This window comes from Nothobranchius furzeri, chromosome 14 (genome assembly GCF_043380555.1).
Source record: "Nothobranchius furzeri strain GRZ-AD chromosome 14, NfurGRZ-RIMD1, whole genome shotgun sequence".
Taxonomy (NCBI): Eukaryota; Metazoa; Chordata; class Actinopteri; order Cyprinodontiformes; family Nothobranchiidae; genus Nothobranchius; species Nothobranchius furzeri.
This window is the reverse complement of record NC_091754.1, coordinates 48,669,405-48,676,362: the sequence shown is the minus strand read 5'-3', so window position 1 is coordinate 48,676,362 and position 6,958 is coordinate 48,669,405. Positions and strand designations below refer to the sequence as shown.

The following is a 6,958-nucleotide window of genomic DNA, read 5'->3' as shown; positions in this document are numbered from 1 at the left end:
CCAAATGTACTTGTGCCAGATAGTCACATCATAAGAGAAAGAAAAAGTGGGAGTTCACTTTTCAAAGTTGTATTTTCACCATGTTACTCATACGTTTATAATTAGTCTGCAAGCTAAATATTTACTTTAGAGTTAAATATTTATTTTACAAGCTAAATATTCATTTTTGAGTGAAATATTTATTTTATAATCTAAATATTTACTTTAGAGGGTAGAAAGTTATTTTACAAGCTAAATATTTATTTTCGAGTGAAACATTTATTGTCACGGTCTGAGGTATTTCCCTGCTGTCACTCCCTGTCTTTTGAGTTTCCCTCTGCAGGTGGGCGTGTCTGGAGGTGACCAAGCTGCAGCAGATCTGCTCATCGGCTGGCCAGGGGTATTTAAGCAGCTGGGAGACTCCTACACTTCGCTGGATGATTACTCTACCTGGGTACCTTCTAACAGCCACTCGTGTGACTTATTCAAGCTCTTAACTTTTTTTTGAGAACTAGATGTGTTTTTAGATATTGGATTTTTACCTTTTGACCTCCTGCTTTGTCTCCAGACAAAACCTCCACACTCATCTTCGACTGGCAGAACTCTGGAGCCCGCATCATCTGAAGCTCCAACCCCGCTCGTCTCTCAGCCTCTCCCCTGGCCAGAACCACCTCCAGCTGCCCACCTAACCCTCCTGGACCTCCCCAAGCTCAGCTCCCTCCACGTCTCACTCCTGGATCTCAGTCCCTGCTACCCAGACCGGACCACTCCTCCCTCAAACCAGTCCCCACCTCTCCAGACCGTAAGTCCTCTGCACAAGTCTGATTTCCTGATCCTTCTGCAAATTGGATCTAACTCCGATCTGTCCACAGTTTTCCCGCACCAGCCTCCCTGCGCAAGAACTCAGCTTCGTTACGCTGCTCCCTTGGTTTCCCTTCAATAAATCCTTATTTAAACCTTTTAAAACCGTCTCCGATCTGATTCTGTATGTCGTGGGTTAGATCACTTCACCACCGCATGACATTTATTTTATAATCTAAATATTTACTTTAGAGGGTAGAAAGTTACTTTACAAGCTAAATATTTATTTTTGAGTTTATTTATTTTACGAGCTAAATATTTACTTTAGAGTTTAATGTTTATTTTACAACCTAAATATTTACTTTAGGTAAATATTTATTTTACAAGCTAAATATTTACTTTAGAGTTAAAAAACAATTTATATATTTACTTTAGAGTTAAATGTTTATTTGACAATAAAATAATTATTTAATTTGGAGCAAAAAATTTGCTTTCGAAACTAAATATTTTGCTCCAAATAAAATATTTATATCCTAGCTTAATATTTATTTTGGTACTTAATGTTTAGTTTGCAAAATCAATAATTAGGTTTAGCCCCAAAATAAAAATAAGCTGGGATCAAAATATTTATTTTGGAAAATAAATATATAATTCAAAGCAAAATATTTTGGAGAGAACTTAATTTATTTAGCTTATATTTTTCAGGAGGATAAATTGCTTGACATGTGACATCTCGATTTCGAGCAGGTCCTCCTGCAACAAATAAATAATATGACTTTGAGTATAATAGAGAAGACTTAAACATTTATAAATGTATGAATAACGTGGTGAAAATTTGAGAAATAGGAAAAATGAACTCCCATTTTGTTTGTCTTATGATAGGCAGAATAACCCAGAATACTGTTCACACATGAGCAAGCCGACAATTGGCCTGAACAGTTTTGTGTTTGGCCAATCACAGCGCTCTACTACGTTTGACCAGTAGTTTGGTAAATTTACCAGCAAATAAAATAAAAACCACACTAAAAGCTGAATCTTGAAACCACTGAATTAGATTTTGGCAACAATCTAAAAATGCAGTGATTACCTCAATTGTTGATTCCAGACTTTTATTTCTATAATGTTACATAAATAATTATTAAAATTCAAAAAATCTGAGTTTGACTAAATTCAACGACATTTCACACTTTAAAAATACCCAAGTTAAAGAGCAGGTTCACTAAGAATCCATTTTCGTTTATAATTTTTGATCGGCCACTCTTGAGTGTTTCATGCAGGCTGAACATGAAAATAGTCTCCTACACCTAGCATTAGCATTAGCTTTTGATAGAAAACAGATGGTGAAACTCTACGATTAGAAAAGCCTGACAGATCTACGTCACACTGTCATGCTGGGTGGCAGTTTCTTGACCCACGACATGCAGAATCACAACACGGAGAATAGGAAGGTAAGTAAAAAAGGGTTTTTATTATTAAATGATGAGTAACGGGGAGACAGGAACCAACGAAAGCAGGACTGGCAGCAGGATCCCAGGAGAAGATTTGTTTCTTGGTAGTGGTAAAATGTACAGGGAGGGTAGATCAGGTCCGGGTGAGCAGAGGAGATCCAGAGGGTGAGGGAATTGGTTTATCCAGACGTGTAGGAGCAGGAATGGCTGATAGCAGGTGAGCGGCTGAGAGCAGGCGGACAGGGGATGAAGCAGTGTGGTCAGGAATGCAGATATCCGGGTTTGTTCTGGAGGAGATGAGAGATGAAGAGGAACCTGGAGGAGAGCAGGGAAGGGCATTAAGGATTCTTTCAGTCGGCAGGTTAACAAGAGCAGAATACAAATGTCAAAAAATCAGATTGGAGGCTAGAGCTACCCAAACGGAGTAATCATCCGGCGTGGTGAAGTGTCACACTGCTCCTTAAATCCCCTGGGCCTTGATGGTGAAATCAGCTGCAGCTGGGAGCTCTCAGACACGCCCACCTGTGAAAACAATGCTTAGAGGAGAAAACGGGGTTACAGGCTGGCAGCTCACCACGGACCATGACACACACTGTCACATAACATTCATGGACTCACCCATCTGGATTCAGGACGGGGAAGGCTGTTGTCGGTTTAGCGTCCAGGAAACAGCAGAGCACGTCTCGGCAAGACTAAAGCTAACCATTAGCATTAGCAACCCCACCACACAGCGGAACTCCCCCAAGCTTGTGTTATTTGTGGATAAAACATCAACGCTGCAGAGCAAACAGGAGTCAGTGGTAGAGTCATGCTGCTGTTATCCAGTCAGAGGAGAGATGTCCACATATCAGGAAGTAAGACTCCAGATCCGGCCATCTGAAGCTACTTTCTCCTCTGGCTGAATTCCACATCCTCAAACAGGTGCACCGGATCTTATTTCCTTTAGAGAATGACTAGCAAGGCGTTCATCCCTACTAGAGTCAACTGCAGGTTTGTTATAATGAGAGTAAATTTGACTTTTAAAGTCCAGAGTCCTCAAGATGGAGACAGTTGTGAGCAGTGGGTCCTGATGTTGGGGTTCAGACCCCACTGTGGGTCCTGAAGTACCGAGTGAGGGTCCTGTATTTGATATCCCTAGAGCCCCTCAAGGTGCTTTACAATACAATCATTCACCCATACACACACTGGTGGTGATGAACTACAACATAGCCACAGCTGCTCTGGGGCGCACTGACAGATGTGAGGCTGCTGAGCTCAGGCGCCACCGGTCCCTCCGACCAACACCAGCAGGCAAGGCGGGTTAAGCGTCTTGCCCAAGGACACAACAGTAGCATTGTCTGGTGATAGCCGGGATCTACCCTACAACCCTGAGCCACTGCTGCCGTTCTTTAGCTAACAGTTAAACCAGTAACACCAGATTGTTGCCATAAATGAATAAATCTAGTTTAATTGCTGATTATGTTTGTCTGATTAGCTCATTACCAGCGTAACAGCACTTTAGTCCATGAAATCACCCTCAGCTCTGATTGTGTTTTCAACATTTCAGCCTCCTTCATCGTGATTCTGGAGCATCGTGTAAACAGAACTGTTCATTATTGAACTGAGTCACGACTCTTAAGATGAACTCGTTCCTTTGGTTCATATTTGGCTTTATTCTTACAGCCGGGTTGTTTTTGAGCTCAGCTCAGCTGACATCCACCGGTAGCCATCACTTCTTTCAGCGAGGGCCATCCTGCTCTCTGGGAATTTGGGGTGGGGGGGTGGGGGTGTGGGTGGGGGGGTCTGGGTGTATCCGTGTGTGTTGGAGCTGCAGGCAGATCCCGTTCCCCCCCAGGGTTATAGCATTACACGGATAATTAGGCTGGGTCATCCAGCTTAAGGACAAAACAAGACACCCATTCCAGTTGATTCAAGAGGAGCTCTTTGTGAGCCAAACTGGTCTGGAAACGCTTTTCATGCCAACTCGTTTGTCCTTGTTGCTAACAAATAAAGCTAATGTTTATGTGTACGGAGGAGGCTTTAGAGGAACACATTCATGAGGAGGAGGAAAAATCTCATTCTGAACGGGAGCTGACTTAAACACTGCCAAAGGAAGTAATTCAAGATTAGAAAAACCAGAAATTAGACACGCCCAAGGGTCTCTACACAACAGAAATAATGTCAGAGTAAAGTTTAGTAGAGATGTGGGAATTGCTTTTACCATTTATGATCCAGTGGTTTCTGACTTTGAACTAATAATCACACAGGTGTGTTGATGTGACAAAAGGCTGAATGATTAACAGCTTTCTGATCAAATTATTGATTTCAACGTGATCATGTGATCGACAAAGCTGCATTTTTAAAGCTCTCCTGACAGATCCGGGAGTTTTCTGTGTTGTGACCCAATGTTTGAGTCGACACAGTGGCGTGTCTGCCTCGAGCTTTAAGCTCCAGCTTTGCTTCAAGAAAAGTTTGCATAGATGGCAGATGGAGGCCAAAACACACTGGCCATGTGTGACACGTGTAAACATGCATCATATTATGACCGCTAACACATTTTTATAGCAGCACCATCTGTCCATGTTTTCATCATGTGACTGATTTGTCAAGTCAGATATTTGTCTGAATGTTGCAAAAATATTAATGTGGTGAAAAGTTTATGTTTGTTGTGAAAAAATGAAGTTTTGTTCTAAATAAGCTTAATCACCTCTAAACAGCTTAAATATGCCACCAGCTTATGTAAATAAGTGTCTGCAGACTTCTTAAAGGTCGCGTTCACTTAAAAACCATGTGATGCTTGTTCTTTTGTAAAATTATCGGTCACTCTGAGTTGAATTTGCATGCAGAACGTGAACATTTTCTTCAAACTCATCACTTGTTGTAGCTCCAGAAAACGCCAGCCCCTTCTATGTTACAGGGAATATTAGTATTCACAGCCCCGCCCACCTTGTCTTGGGTCCGCCCACAGCAGGGGTCGGCAACCCGCGGCTCTGGAGCCGGATGCGGCCCTTTCATCCATCTGATGCGGCTCCCTAGACTCTGCTTGTAAACTAATTAAGGAATATTTAATTACAATGTATTTTATTCATGTTTTCATCTGTAGCCAATTCTAAATTTAAAGATTATCTGTGTAAACGTGAACAGGTCACCTGCTTGCGCGTAATCAAACGTCTCTATAGCAGCTTTCTGAGCTGAAGAGGGTATGAGATTCTGGACTGTTCCTCAGACAGGCTCATGGATGCGTCGCAGTGTTGGAGACAGGAACAAGCGCTATTCAGCCAAATATTCATAATCAGGGAACATTTTTTAAGTGACAAGTCTCTCTGAGAGACCGGGTTTAGAAAACACAGAATCTTCCTACATGGTTCTGGTTCTGTGATGCGCTCCAAGCCCCCGATCTATCTTCAGCTCGCTGTCCACGTTACGCGCGCGCTGACAGGGAGCTGCGCTGAGCTCAGTGTCCATCTCAGGTGTTCTGATGGGAATCTTTTCCTGATTGATGTAGCTACCTCCATGATGTGCATTAAAATGTCAGCACATCTGCAGGCTTGAGATTTCTCCGTCAAAATAAATACGGGAAACATCGAGTCAGTGCGAACCCTGTCATTTAACCGTCTTACCTTCTAGTGAAGATTGTTGCAAACAGAAACATTAAACCTGATGAACACCAGAGCCACGCACACTGCGCCGTTATCTCCGTCAGTGTAAACGAGGAAAGAAAAACTAATTGCCTTTTCATACCTTTTCAACAATGTTTAATGCAAAGTTTAGTTCAGTACAAAGTTGAATTACAACAGTCCAACGAGACAGATTTGTATTCTGAACAGTTATGTGTGATGCCTCAAAAAGCATCTCCTGCTCAACTATTAAAACCACTAGCAGGGTGAAAAAAATCGAAATATTGTAGCACAGACGGGCTACAACTTTTGGATCAATTTTATACAAACTGTTTCATTAATTATCTTCTGTTGAAAGATAACTTTGAGGTACATGAGCGACTGGTATTGGTTGCTGTCGCCTGTTGTGATCGGTTAAAGCAGCTCTCTGCTGTCAGAGGGTAGGCCCCGCCCACAACACTGCGGCTGCTGCGGCTCCCAGTGTTTTTTTACTGTGAGAAATGGGTAATAATGGCTCTTTGATGGGGGAAGGTTGCCGACCCCTGGCCCACAGGAAGAAGAGAATAGAGCATGGGTGTTTCTCAATGTCAAGGCGCCTGGCCTCTTAAGGCGATGTCTTGCTTACGAGGATACATTCCTTCCTTGGTCAAAGAAAAGGGTTAAATGAAACAGACTTGCATCACGTGACCACGGCTCTAACGTCACGTGACACAGGAGATAACGGTATATTTTATACGTTTGAATAACAAGCCTTATACTTTTTAAATTGTGTATTGTGTATTTGTTAAATTAAATATGTACCCACCAAAGCTGCAACTACTAAGAAACTAACCAACCATAGAAAACTGCTTTGAATATAAAAAAGCCATTTCAGACATCAACCCAATATCTACAATAAGTTCACTTACATTGACAGACTTTTTGAGCCGCTTCCCTCAGGCAGGAGGTTACGGTCTATCCGGACCAGAACCTCCCGCCATAAGAACAGCTTCTTTCCATCTGCTGTTAGACTTGTGAATAGCTTATAAACACGCAACCATGCTCGTCTTCTGTACTCGACACAACGTCATGTTATCGGCCATGTTACCATTACCTGCCATTTTTATAGCTGAAAGTTTTATTCTAGTTTTTTTT

General features: G+C 42.1%; 1 long non-coding RNA gene across 1 annotated transcript; it reads left to right on the top strand.

Annotated features, from left to right (window-relative positions):
• Nucleotides 1-338: 338 nt before the first annotated feature.
• LOC107381137 (uncharacterized) lies at nucleotides 339-995 on the top strand. The gene is made up of 3 exons (XR_001572431.3): nucleotides 339-433; nucleotides 548-781; nucleotides 852-995. It is a non-coding gene; the product is annotated as an uncharacterized lncRNA (long non-coding RNA).
• Nucleotides 996-6,958: the final 5,963 nt, after the last annotated feature.